Below are 14446 nucleotides of genomic sequence, written 5' to 3'. Positions count from 1 at the left end.
CTCTTCTAAGATATATTCTTGTACTTAATTCAGTTAACTCGGAATGAAGGGGTGACCCGTGACAATCACTCAATCTTTTTACTTGCTTAGTCAAGATCCGCATGTTTGACAACCACAAAACGGTCTACATGATGTTCAACGTAGTCATTGGATGACAGTTGGAGTATATTATCTTTGGTCTCTAACCCATGGATTTGAATCACCTCTCCTGACAACAGAGCATTCGAATTCGTGACGTTAGAACCTTTGTGGTATAAGCTAGAACCAATTGGCAGCATTCTTGAGATCCGAAAAGTCTAAACCTTGTCTGTGGTATTCCGAGTAGGGTCTGGGATGGGATGACTGTGACGAGTTTCAAACTCGTGACTGTTGGGCGCAGTGACAGTATGCAAAAGAATAAATGTATTCTATTCTGACACGATCGAGAACCAACAGCTGATTAGCCATGCGGGTAACCGTAGAGGACATGTTTTCACTGAGAGGACGACGGATGGTAGCCATTGACAACGGTGATCCACCAACATACAGCTTGCCATGAAAGGGAGTACGCATTATTGGATAAGGACAGTAGGAAAGCAGAGGTTCAGAGGCAACAAAGCATCTCCAAACGCTTATCTGAAATTCTCACCAATGAACTACATAAGTGACTTTATTTTATTTTATGTTTTATTGTTCTTTTAATTATCAACACCTCATAACCATTTGAATCCGCCTAACTGAGATTTACAAGATGACCATATCTTGCTTCAAGCCGTCAATCTCTGTGGGATCAACCCTTACTCACGTAAGGTATTACTTGGACGACCCAATGCACTTGCTGGTCAGCTATGCGAAGTTGTGAAAAGTGTGAATCATAACTTCGCATACCAAGTTTTTGGCGCCATTTTCGGTGATTGTTCGAGTTTGGACAACTAATAGTTTATCTTGTTGTTTAGATTGGGTAATTTTTATTTTTATTTTCGAAAAAAATAAAAAAACAAAAAATTAATAATTCATGCATTGTGTTCTTCTGTGATCTTAAAGTTGTTCTTGATGATTTCCTTTGTTCAATCTCATGATTTTCCTCTTTTGTGTTTTATGTTATTTTTCGTATGCATTTTCAAAATCATAGTGTCTGAACATTCAAAATTTCTAAGTTTGGTGTCTTGCATGTCTTTCTTTTCTTAAAAATTTTCAAAAATATATTCTTGATGTTCAGCATGATCTTCAAAGTGTTCTTGGAGTTCATCTTGACATTCAAAGTGTCCTTGCATGCATTACTTGTTTTGATCTTGCATTTTTATGTTTTATTTCATTTTGTTGTTTTTTTATCTCTTCATTAAAAGTTCAAAAATAAAAAAAATAATATATCTTTTCAAGTAAATAATACAGAGAAATGAAGATTCAGAACATAAGGCAAAAGAATCACAGAGAAAAAGAGCTCACTGGCGTCAAAACGCCAGTAAAGATATCATTCTGGGCGTTTAGAAAAATGCCCAGTAAAGAAGGATTTCTGGCTGGGCGTTAAACGCCCAAAGAGGTAGCATTCTGGGCGTTAAACGCTAGAATGGATAGCATCCTGGGTGTTTAACGCCAGGATGACACAAGGGAGGTAATTTTGTTTCCAATTCAATTTTTTTTTCAATTTTTCATGTTTTAATTCATAACTTTTTGCATCAAACATATTTTAAACTTTCATTTTTCATTTTCTTTTAATGATTTTAAAAAATTTTCAAACTAATTTTTCAAAAATCTTTTACTTAATCTTATCTCATATTTTCAAAAATCATTACTAACAATTAATGTTTTGATTCAAAATCTCAAGTTTGTTACTTTCTTATTAAGAAAGGTTCAACCTTTGAATTTTAAAATCATATCTTTTAATTTCTTGTTAGTCAAGTCATAAATTTGTAAAAATCAAATCTTTTTCAATCATCTCTTTTCAATCATATATTTTTTTAAAAAAATCAAATATTTTTCAATCATATCTTTTCAATAATATCTTTTTCAATTAAATCTTTTTTTTCAATTATATCTTTTTAAACTTTGATTTCAAAATCTTTTTTTTCTAACTTCTTATCTTTTCAAAATTATTTTCAAATCTTTTTCAACTAATTACTATTTCTTATCTTTTTCAAAACCACCTAACCACTTTTCCACTTCCAATTTTCGAAAGTCACTAACCACTTTTTCAAAAATCTTTTTTATTAACTAATTATTTTAATCTTAATTTTTGAAAACTCTTTCTCTGATCTCTTTCTATTTATTTGCTAACACTTCTTTTCTACTTATAATTCGAACCCTCTCTCTCCCTTTGTGTTCGAATTCTTCCTATTCTCTTTCTACCTCATTCCTCTATTCTTCTTTTCTGCTGACACATCAAGAAATCTCTATACTGTGACATAGAGGATTTCACTACTCCCTTTGTTCTCTTCTTTTTTATATGAGCAGAAACAGGGATAAAAGTATTCTTGTTGAAGCTGATCCTGAACCAGAAAAGACTCTCAAGAAGAAGCTAAGAGAAGCTAAAGCACAACACTCTGGAGAGGACCTTACAGAGAATTTCGAAAAAGAAGTAGACATGGCAGTCAAACCCAACAACAATGCTAGAGATGCAAGAAAGATGCTTGGTGACTATGCTGCACCAACTTCCAACTTCTATGGAAGAAGCATCTCAATTTCTGCCATTGAAGCAAACAACTTTGAGCTTAAGCCTCAATTAGTTTCTCTAATGCAGCAAAACTGCAAGTTTCATAGACTTCCATCAGAAGATCCTCATCAGTTCTTAACTGAATTCTTGCATATCTGTAATACTGTTAAGACCAATGGGGTTGATCCCGAGGTCTACAGACTTATGCTTTTCTCCTTTGCTGTGAGAGACAGAGGTAGAACATGGTTGGACTCACAATCTAAAGAAAGCCTGAACTCTTGGGAAAAGTTGGTCAATGCCTTCTTGACCAAATTCTTTCCACCTCAAAAGATGAGTAAGCTCAGAGTGGACGTCCAAACCTTCAGACAGAAGGAAGGTGAATCCCTCTATGGAGCTTGGAAAAGATACAAGCAATTAACCAAAAGATGTCCTTCTGACATGTTTCCATAATGGAGCATCATATGTATATTCTATGATGGTCTGTCTGAAATGTCAAAGATGTCATTGGATCATTCTGCTGGTGGATCCCTTCATCTGAAAACACCTGTAGAAGTCCAGGAACTCATTGAGATGGTTGCAAATAACCAGTTCATGTACACTTCTGAAAGGAATCCTGTGAATAATGGGGTGACTCAGAAGAAAGGAGTTATTAAGATTGATACTCTGAATGCCATATTGGCTCAGAACAAAATATTGACTCAGCAAGTCAATATGATTTCTCAGAATCTGACTGGACTGCAAGCTGCATTCGGCAGTGCTAAAGAAGCCTCCTCTGAAGGAGAAAATTATGACCCTAAGAATCCTGCAGATGAAGAGGTGAATTACATGGGAGAACCCTATGGAAACACCTATAATTCTTCATGGAGGAATCATCCAAATTTCTCATGGAAGGATCAACAGAAGCCTCAACAAGGCTTCAACAACAATAATGGTGGGAGAAATAGGTTTGGCAATAGCAAAACTTTTCCATCATCTTCTCAGCAACAGACAGAGAATTCTGGCAAAGTCACTCTGGCTTAGCAAACATAGTCTCTGATCTATCTAAGGCCACTCTCAGTTTCATGAATGAAATAAATTCCTTCATAAGAAATTTGGAGGCACAAGTGGGTTAGCTGAGTAAAAGAGTTACTGAAACTCCTCCTAGTACTCTCCCAAGCAATACAGAAAAGAATCCAAAAAGAGAGTGCAAGACCATAACCATACCTGGTATGGCTGAACCTGGAAAAGAGGAAGAGGTAGTGGTTCCCAATGAGGAAGATCTTAATGGATGTCCACTGACCACTAGAGAGTTCCCTCATGAGAAACCAAAGGAATCTGAGACTCATGCAGAGACCATAGAGATTCCACTGAATTTCTTATTACCATTCATGAGCTCTGATGAATACACTTTTTTGAAGAAGAAGATGAAGTCATTGCTGAAGAGCAAGTTGCTCAGTATTTAGGAGCAATCATGAAGCTGAATGCCAAGTTATTTGGTAATGAGACTTGGGAGGATAAATCTCCATTGCTCATTAATGAACTAAATGCCTTGGTTCAGCTGAAGATACCTCAAAAGAAACTGGATCCCAGAAGGTTCTTAGTACCTTGCACCATTGGTACCATGACCTTTGAGAAGCCTCTGTGTGATCTGAGGTCAGGCATCAACCTCATGCCACTCTCTGTAATGGAGAAACTAGGAATCTTTGAGGTACAAGCTATAAGAATCTCATCAGAGATGGCAGACAGATCGATGAAAAAGGCTTATGGACTTGTAGAGGATGTCTTAGTGAAGGTTGAAGGCCTTTACATCCCTGCTGACTTTATAATCCTAGATACTAGGAAGGATGAGGATGAATCCATCATCCTTGGAAGACCCTTCCAAGCCACATCAAAGGCTGTAATTGATGTGGACAGAAGAGAGTTAGTCCTTCAGTTAAATGAGGACTACCTTGTGTTCAAGGCTCAAGGATCTTCCTCTGTAAACATGGAGAGGAAGCATGAAAAGCTTCTCTCAATACAGAGTCAAGCAGAGCCCCACACTCAAACTCTAAGTTTGGTGTTGGGAGGCCACAATCATACTCTGAGTATCTGTGAAGCTCTATAAGAGCTCACTGTCAAGCTATTGACATTAAAGAAACGCTTATTGGGAGGCAACCCAATTTTATTTATCTATATTAATTACTTTCTGATTTTTATTTTCTAGTGTTAGTCTATGTCTTCTTTAGGTTGATGATCATGTGAAGTCATAAAAACAACTACAAAATTAAAACAGAATAAAAAACAACATCAAAAACAGCACGCCCTGGAGGAAGAGCTTACTGGCGTTTAACGCCAGTAAGGATACCAAAATGGGCATTTAACGCCCAGTCTGGCACCATTCTGGGCGTTAAAATGCCAGAACTGGCAGGTAAACTGGCGTTTAAACGCCAGTAAAGGTAGAAAAATGGGCGTTTAAACACCCAGCCTGGTACCATTCTGGGTGTTAAACGCCAGAACTGGCAGGCAGACTGGCGTTTAATGCCAGAAAAGGGTAGCAGCCTGGCGTTTAAATGCCAGGAATGGCACACAGAGGGCGTTTAACGCCAAAGAGGTGCAGGAATGAAAAATCCTTGACACCTCAGGATCTGTGGACTCCACAGGATTCCTACCTACCTTACCTCACTCTCTCTTCTTCATACCTCTCTATAACACTCTACCCAAAACACCACTCACCAATCAAATCTTACCCTCTTTCCCATATTCTCTTTACCACTCACATCCATCCCCTAATTTCCAAAAACCCATCATAAAACCCCACCTACATCACCATTCAAATTCAAACCATTTCCCTCCCAAACCCACCCAACTTCACACGAACCCACCCCTCCTCTTACCCTATATATACCCCCACTTACTCTTCTACTTTCACACATCACAAACACTTCTTCCCCCTTGGCCGAAGCCCTCTCACACCTCCATCTCCCACTTCTCTTCTTCTTCTACTCTCTTCTTTCTTCTTTTGCTCGAGGACGAGTAAACCTCTTAAGTTTGGTGTGGGAAAAAGCCTTGCTTTTTAATTTTCCATAACCATTAATGGCACCTAAGGCCGGAGAAACCTCAAGGAAGAGGAAAGGGAAGGCAATTGCTTCCACCTCCGAGTCATGGGAGATGGAAAGATTCATCTCAAAAGCCCTTCAAGACCACTTCTATGAAGTTGTGGCAAAGAAAAAGGTGATCCCCGAGGTCCCCTTCAAGCTCAAAAGGAGCGAATATCCGGAGATCCGACATGAAATTAGGAGAAGAGGATGGGAAGCTCTCACCAATCCCATTCAACAAGTCAAAATCTTAATGGTTCAAGAGTTCTATGCTAATGCATGGATCACTAAGAACTATGACCAAAGTATGAACCCGGACCCGAAGAATTGGCTCACAATGGTCCGGGAGAAATACTTAGATTTCAATCCGAAAAATGTGAGATTAGCGTTCAACTTGCCAATCATGAGAGGAGATTCTCATCCTTTCACTAGAAGAGTCAACTTTGATCAAATGTTGGACCAAGTCCTCAAGGACATCTGTGTGGAAGGAGCTCAATGGAAGATAGATTCCAAAGGCAAGCCGGTTCAACTAAGAAGGCCGGACCTTAAGCCTGTGGCTAGAGGATGGTTGGAGTTCATCCAATGCTCTATCATTCCTACTAGCAACCGATCAGAAGTAACTGTGGATCGGGCTATCATGATCCATAGTATCATGATTGGAGAGGAAGTAGAAGTTCATGAGATCATACCTCTAGAACTATACAAGGTGGCTGACAAGCCCTCTACTTTGGCAAGGTTAGCATTTTCTCATCTCATCTGTCACCTATGCAATTTAGCCGGAATTGTCATTGAGGAAGACATCCTCATTGAAAAGGACAAGCCCATCACTAAAAAGAGGATGGAGCAAACAAGAGAGCCCATTCATGGACTTCAACAAGTGCATGAGGAAGTCCCTCATCAAGAAATCCCTGAGATGCCTCAAGGGATGCATTTTCCTCCACACAAATATTGGGAGCAACTCAACACCTCTTTAGGGGATTTGAGTTCCAATATAGAGCAACTAAAGGTGGAGCACCAAGAGCACTCCATTATCCTCCATGAAATAAGAGAGGGCCAAAGAGCCATGAGGGAGGAGCAACAAAGACAAGGAAGAGACATTGAGGAGCTTAAGCACTCCATAGGATCTTCAAGAGGAAGAACTAGCCGCCATCACTAAGGTGGACCCGTTCTTTAATTTCCTTGTTATTTGTTTTCCTGTTTTTCGTTCCTTATGCTTTATGTATTGACTATATTTGTGTCTTTATTACATGATCATTAATATCTAGTGTCTATGCCTTGAAGTTATGAATGTCCCATAAATCCTTCACCTTTCTTAAATGAAAAATGTTTCTAATTGCAAAAGAACAAGAAGTACATGAATTTCAAATTCTATCTTGAAATTAGTTTAATTACTTTAATGTGGTGGCAATTCTTTTTGTTTTCTGAATGAATGCTTGAACAGTGCATATTTTGTTGATAGTGAAGTTTATGTATGTTAAAATTATTGGCTCTTAAAAGAATAATGAAAAAAGAGAAATGTTATTGATAATCTGAAAAATCATAAATTTGATTCTTGAAGTAAGAAAAAATAGTGAAAAAAAGCTTGCAGAAAAAAAATTGGCGAAAAAAATAAAGAAAAAGAAAGAAAAAAAAGAGAAAAAGCAAGCAGAAAAAGTCAATAGCCCTTTAAACCAAAAGGCAAGGGTAAAAAGGGTCCAAGGCTTTGAGTATTAATGGATAGGAGGGCCCAAAGGAATAAAATCCTGGCCTAAGCGGCTAAATCAAGTTGTCCCTAACCATGTGCTTGTATCATGAAGGTCCAAGTGAAAAGCTTGGAATTGAGTGGTTAAAGTCGTGATCCAAAGCAAAAGAGTGTGCTTAAGAACTCTGGACACCTCTAACTGGGGACTCTAGCAAAGCTGAGTCACAATTTGAAAAGATTCACCCAGTTATGTGTCTGTGGCATTTATGTATCTGGTGGTAATACTGGAAAACAAGATGCTTAGGGTCACGGCCAAGACTCATAAGTAGCTGTATTCAAGAATCAACATACTGAACTAGGAGAATCAATAACACTATCTTAATTCTGAGTTCCTATAGATGCCAATCATTCTGAATTTCAAAGGATAAAGTGAGATGCCAAAACTGTTCAGAAGCAAAAAGCTACAAGTCTTGCTCATCTAATTAGAACTAAGCTTCATTGATATTTTAGGATTTATTGTATATTCTCTTCTTTTTATCCTATTTTTTTTCAGTTGCTTGGGGACAAGCAACAATTTAAGTTTGGTGTTGTGATGAGCGGATAATTTATACGCTTTTTGGCATTATTTTTAGGTAGTTTTTAGTATGTTTTAGTTACTTTTTAATATATTTTTATTAGTTTTTATGAAAAAATCACATTTCTGGACTTTACTATAATTTTGTGTGTTTTTCTTTGATTTCAGGTATTTTCTGGCTGAAATTGAGGGATTTGAGCAAAAATCTGATTCAGAGGCTGAGAAAGGACTGCAGATGCTGTTGGATTCTGACCTCCCTGCACTCGAAGTGAATTTTCTGGAGTTACCAAAGCCCATTTGGTGCGATCTTAATTGCGTGGAAAGTAGATATCTTGGGCTTTCCAGCAATGTATAATAGTCCATACTTTGCCCGAGATTTGATGGCCCAAACTGGCATCCAAACGCTCACCAGAGACCATTTTTTGGAGTAAAACACCAGAACTGGCACCAAAGCTGGCGTTTAACTCCAAGGATGGCCTATGCACGTGAAAGCTTCAAGGCTCAGCCCAAATACACACCAAGTGGGCCTCGGAAGTGGATTTCTACACTATCTACTCATTTTTTTATAAACCTAGTTTATTAGTTTAGTATAAATAGCATTTTTTACTATTGTATTCGGGGTCTTTGACCTTTTGGGAGTTCTTCGAACCCTTTTTGGAGGATGGTCATTCAGCCATACCTAGACCTTTTGTTCTTATGTATTTTCAACGGTGGAGTTTCTACACCTCATAGATTAAGGTGAGGAGCTCTGCTGTTCCTCGAATATTAATGCAAGTATTATTGTTTTTTTACTCAATTCACGCCTACTTCTCCTCCAAGATATACTCTTGTACTTAATTCAGTTAAGTCAGAATGAAGGAGTGATCCGTGACAATCACTCAATCTTCGTTACTCGCTTAGCCAAGATCCGTGTGCCTGACAACCACAAAGCAGTCTACATGATGTTCAACGTAGTCATTGGATGACAGCTGGAGTATATTCTCTTTGGTCTCTGACCCACAAATTTGAATCACCTCTCCTGACAACAGAGCATTCGAATCCGTGACGTTAGAACCTTCGTGGTATAAGCTAGAACCAATTGGCAGCATTCTTGAGATCCAAAAATATAAACCTTGTATGTGGTATTCCGAGTTAGATCTGGGATGGGATAACTGTGACGAGCTTCAAACTCGTGACTGTTGGATGCAGTGACAGTGTGCAAAAGAATAAATGTATTCTATTCCGACACGATCCAGATCCGACAGCTGATTAGCCATGCGGGAAACCGTAGAGGTCATGTTTTCACTGAGAGGACGGATGGTAGCCATTGACAACGGTGATCCACCAACATACAGCTTACCATGGAAGGGAGTACGCATGATTGGATGAGGACTGTAACATTCTAAGTTAATATTCTACCTTTAAAGGCCTTTAAGTAGGGTGTCACACTTAATATGAAAAAGCAAAGAACTAAATCGTTAGTTAAGAAAAGAAGAAAAACACGCGCGAAACTTTGGGTGGAAATCGAGTAGTACTAAAAGGATGAAATTGAACAAAACTCAAAGAGGTTCAAGCAAACATAAAAGAATTCCCATGAACACGGTTCTAAAGGAGATAGTGCTTAAAGGTAACTATGACGAAAAGGAAACTAACGCATCCTAACTAGTTTCATCGAAGAAACTTCCATCCTTGTGTCATGTCCTATCCTTGGCTCAGGTTGTCGGATTCCTCTTCCTTGGTTTCAAAGTCAGACTCGAGGTGTACCACCTTAGATGACCGCTTCTTAGATGCTGAAGCATTCCTATCTAGGAAGGTTACGACGGGCAGCTGGGGTTCTTCTTCCATGAACTCTCGATCTAAGTAGATAGTTTGGAGCACGGTAGTATTGGTCGCAACTACCCACGCGTGCTTCGAGGGGTCATACTCAGAAGTTACCTTCGGGGGACACTGCGTCGTCTCTATCCGCTGTGCCATGTTCCTCTGGAGACAGTATGGGAAAAGAAAGGGAGTGAGAACCTAACGTCTCAGTAGGAGTGCTATGCAACACCTCCATATCCATCTTCAGCCCACGTGCGGGATTTTTAAAAAGAGCGTATAACATGGCATGTAATATGTATCTTTCTTGTAAAACATGTGTGAAAAAAGGAAAGCATATAGGAAAATAGAAGGATAACATCTTAAGTAACATCAACATAATCATAATTAAATCTAAAGAAAAAAAAACATAAACATCAAACTTTCATTCATGCTTTCTTCTTTCTTAACTTTTAACTTTTATGGAAGGTATTGAGCTCAAACCGGTATAAATGAGAGTCCCCTTCCCTTACCGAAGGTTCTTATCTCGAGTGTCTTGGCGATCACCTTCCCTTACTGAAGGATCATCTCGATCGATCACCCTCCCTTACCGAGGGATCATCTCGATATCTTGTCTTTGGGGGTCACCTTCCCTTACCGAATGATCACTCCCTCAGTTCAATTTACAATCAAGGTTATTTAGACATACACAAGAAAAGAGTTATATCAACAAAGATATCTTATTATATAAAATTGATGGGAGTTCCCTTCCCTTACCAAAGGTTCCCAACGGTTTGCCGATCACCTTCCCTTACCGAAGGATCATCTCAATTCGATCACCTTCCCTTACCAAAGGATCATCTCGATTATCTTGTCTTTGGGGGTCACCTTCCCTTACCGAAGGATCATTCTCTCCGTTCAATTTACAATTAGGTTGTTTAAACATACACGAGAGAAAAATCATATAAAAAGAGATCTTGGAAGAAAAGGAACAATTGTGATAACAAAGGGAGATATGAAAATCATGAGACTCTAGCATGTGTATAGATTTTCTAATTAAAAGACCTTGGTAATATAATAGCATGGATTGAAAGAGGTCATATCAAAGTGCAGAAAATAGGGCATTTTAAATAATTGCACAAAATATTAAAGAAATTATGTATTCTCGATCCTAAAGGAGTAATATAATGGTGCAACGATCATATAACAAGAATAGAGTATATTATATATTTGAATAAAATATTTAAGAAAGCATGTACTCTTGACTTTGAAGGAGTAATAATAATAATATGCACATAATAGAATAGGGTATATTAAATATTTGAATAAAATATTTAAGAAAGCATGTACTCTTGACTTTAAAGGAGTAATAATGACATAATGATATGCACATAGTAGAATAGGGTATATTAGATGTTTGAATAAAATATTTAAGAAAGCATGTATTTTTGGCTTTAAAGGAGTAATAATGATATAATAATATAACAGGTCACATAGATGCACATAATAAAATAGGGTATATTAAATAATTGGATTAAAATATTATAAATAATAATATAACCATGTAAGAGATCACACATATGCATATAATAGAATATGGTATGTTGAACAAGACAGTATAAGAAGGCATGTACTCTCAGCCCTAAGAAAATATTAATATAATAATATGGGAGATTGAATAAGCATTATAAGAAGGCATGTACTCTCGATCTAAGGGAATATTAACAACATAATTATATGAAAGAGCACAAAATGAGTATAGTGAATAATTGAATGAACATCACAAGGAGACATATACTAACGATTCAAGAAGACATGAATGACATGGTGGACAGACATGATCAACGTGAATAAAGGATGAGTGAAAGATAATTAATGCTGTTTCTTGTGTTTGCACACAGAATATATTTTTGTAGAGAGAGAAGGGAGAGGATTAGTGTTTGAGAGAAGTGATTTTCTACCTATAAGTGCACCCCTATTTATATACATTTGGTGATAGGGTGGTTGGGATAATTTTAAATTCAAACGGAAGGCAGTTATTAGATTCCTATCCATAAAATTCAAAATTCTAAACCCAACTCCCAATTGACTTTCGAATTTCGAATTTAATTTTTGTTTCTAGAAGGGGTGGTTGTTACAAGGACAGTAGGAAAGCAGAGGTTCATAGGCAATAAAGCATCTCCAAACGCTTATCTGAAATTCTCACCAAGGAACTACATAAGCGACTTTATTTTATTTTATGTTTTATTGTTCTTTTAATTATCAATACCTCATAATCATTTGAATCCGCCTGACTGAGATTTACAAGATGACCATAGCTTGCTTCAAGCCGTCAATCTCTGTGGGATCGACCCTTACTCACGTAAGGTATTACTTGGACGACCCAGTGCACTTGCTGGTCAACTACGCGGAGTTGTGAAAAGTGTGAATCACAATTTCGCATACCACCCTTCTTGGTATTGTACAAATAACTTGCGTTTCTCCCCTTTTAGCTTTGATATTGATTTGACAAATGTGGCCCATTCAGGATAAATAATATCTGCTAAATAGTATCCCATAGTATAATTATTACCATTAATAGTATAATTTACCTCCGGAGCATGGTCATTTAGAATATCATCGAACACTGGAGAACGATCTAACACGTTGATGTCGTTATTTGAACTAGAAACTCCAAAGAACGCATGCCATATACAAAAGTCTGAAGATGCTACAACCTCAAGTACTATGGTTGCAACCCCACGATAACCACTCATGTACATACCTTTCCACGCCTTTGGACAATTTTTCATTGCCAATGCATGCAGTCAATGCTACCCAACATGCCAAGAAAGCCACGACCCTCTGCCATTTGTAGCAGGCGTCGTACATCATTTGGATTTGGTTTTTGCAAGTATTCATCCTCGAACACCGAAATGACACATTAAACAAATTTTCCAAGCATTTAATTGTAATGTGCACATAATCATCAACAGCATCAGCTGCTACGCCATATGCTAACATCCGTATCGCATCGGTACATTTTTGGAGTGATGACAAGCCTCTTCTTCCAGTTGCATCAACCCTCTGTTGGAAATACGAATAGACGTTTGAGAGAGCGTCTACTATCCGAAGGAACACATGTCTTCTCATTCGAAATCTCCATCGAAAAATGTCAGCATTATACACCGGTTCATCTGCAAAGTAATATTGGAAAAGGCGATCATATCCTATTTCTCGATCTCTGTTGATCTATCTATAAGGAGTTGGGATAGAGCTTCTATTGATAATCTTCTTCTTCTTCTGAATCTTTGAATAAACACTCATCGATCCAATTATCTATGAGTGTGTTATCTTGCCGTCTTCTTTTGCCATACAAAGCCTCATTAAACATATCATCAAAATTTCTAGCCATATCTTGAAATGTAATTTTTAGTATTATTTCGAGGTGAGAAACAAGAGTTAAAATAGAGTTGCAGAGTCATTGATAGTTGATATTTATAAGTGTGTCTGCAACAAGTACTTACTTCTCAACGGCTAGTTTTACAACGGCTACTTAACGGATAGTTTTGCAACAGCTACTTAACTGTCACTTTCATGAACAATAACGGCACAATAATATTGACTAATTTGAAAAGTTACATCAGAAATGAATAAAACAGACTACATCACATACCAGTAATACGCAATAAAAATAAGAACATACTACGTAACTCTACGAATACAAGGAACTATTAAGTAAACTACTTCGCGATTATTTTCTCACATGCAATCTCATGAAGAGCTCGTCATTTTTCACTCATTTTAGGCATGTCAACATTAAGTATTTGCATATCCATTTCTCTTTCTCTTTCCTTAGCCATCCTTTTCATTTTCCTTTCTTTTGCATTTATCTCCATTTCTTTAATATACCTCTGAATTTGTAATTCTTGTTCTTTCATTACCGCTTGAGTTTGTAATTCTTGTTCTTTCATTGCTGCTTGAATTTGTAACTCCTTCTCCTTCATTGCCATAATCTTCTTCTCTTTGATTGCCATAATCTTTGCTCTATGTTCCTTCTCCTCTTCTCTTTCTTTTTCCCTATCCATGAGTTCTTTTTCTCTAACATTCTTAATATCTTCTATGAGAGATAGTTTTTTAACAACCGATGATTTTTTTTGCTAAGATCTTCAGACATTTGTGCTTTTCCCTTACCTTTTTGCTTGCTCCCTTGTGGACGAACGGGAGAGTCCACACTGGGTTCGTCTGCCAACGGTGTATCTGGGTTTGATGAGGATGAGTATACTCCAATTGCACTAACCTTGGTTTTCTTTGAGCCTCCACTCTGTGTAAGTGACAAACCCCATTTTGACGGTTTATCTTGTATTGAATTTTGGGGATTTTATAACCTTTTACCCACATTTATTCAATGAAATAGCATGGTTTTATAACTTCTCCTTTAATTACGCTTAAGAGTGAAAACATGCTTTTTAGGACTTAAAATAGCTAAATCTAATTCTCCTTGATTCCATTAGATGCCTTAATATGTTTGTTAAGTGATTTAAGGTTTAGGAGGCAAAGATTGGATCAAGGGAATGAAGAAAGAAGCATGAAAAGTTGGAGAACTCATGAAGAAATGAAAGAACCGGAAAGCTGTCAAGCCGACCTCTTTGCGCTTAAACGACCATAACTTGAGCTACAGAGGTTCAAATGATGCGGTTCCAGTTGGGTTAGAAAGCTAACATCCGGGGCTTCGAAACGATATAAGATTTGCCATA

The sequence above is a fragment of the Arachis duranensis genome, chromosome 1 (assembly GCF_000817695.3).
Source record: "Arachis duranensis cultivar V14167 chromosome 1, aradu.V14167.gnm2.J7QH, whole genome shotgun sequence".
NCBI lineage: Eukaryota > Viridiplantae > Streptophyta > Magnoliopsida > Fabales > Fabaceae > Arachis > Arachis duranensis.
The sequence above is the reverse complement of the archived record's forward strand: the minus strand, read 5'-3'. Positions refer to the sequence as shown.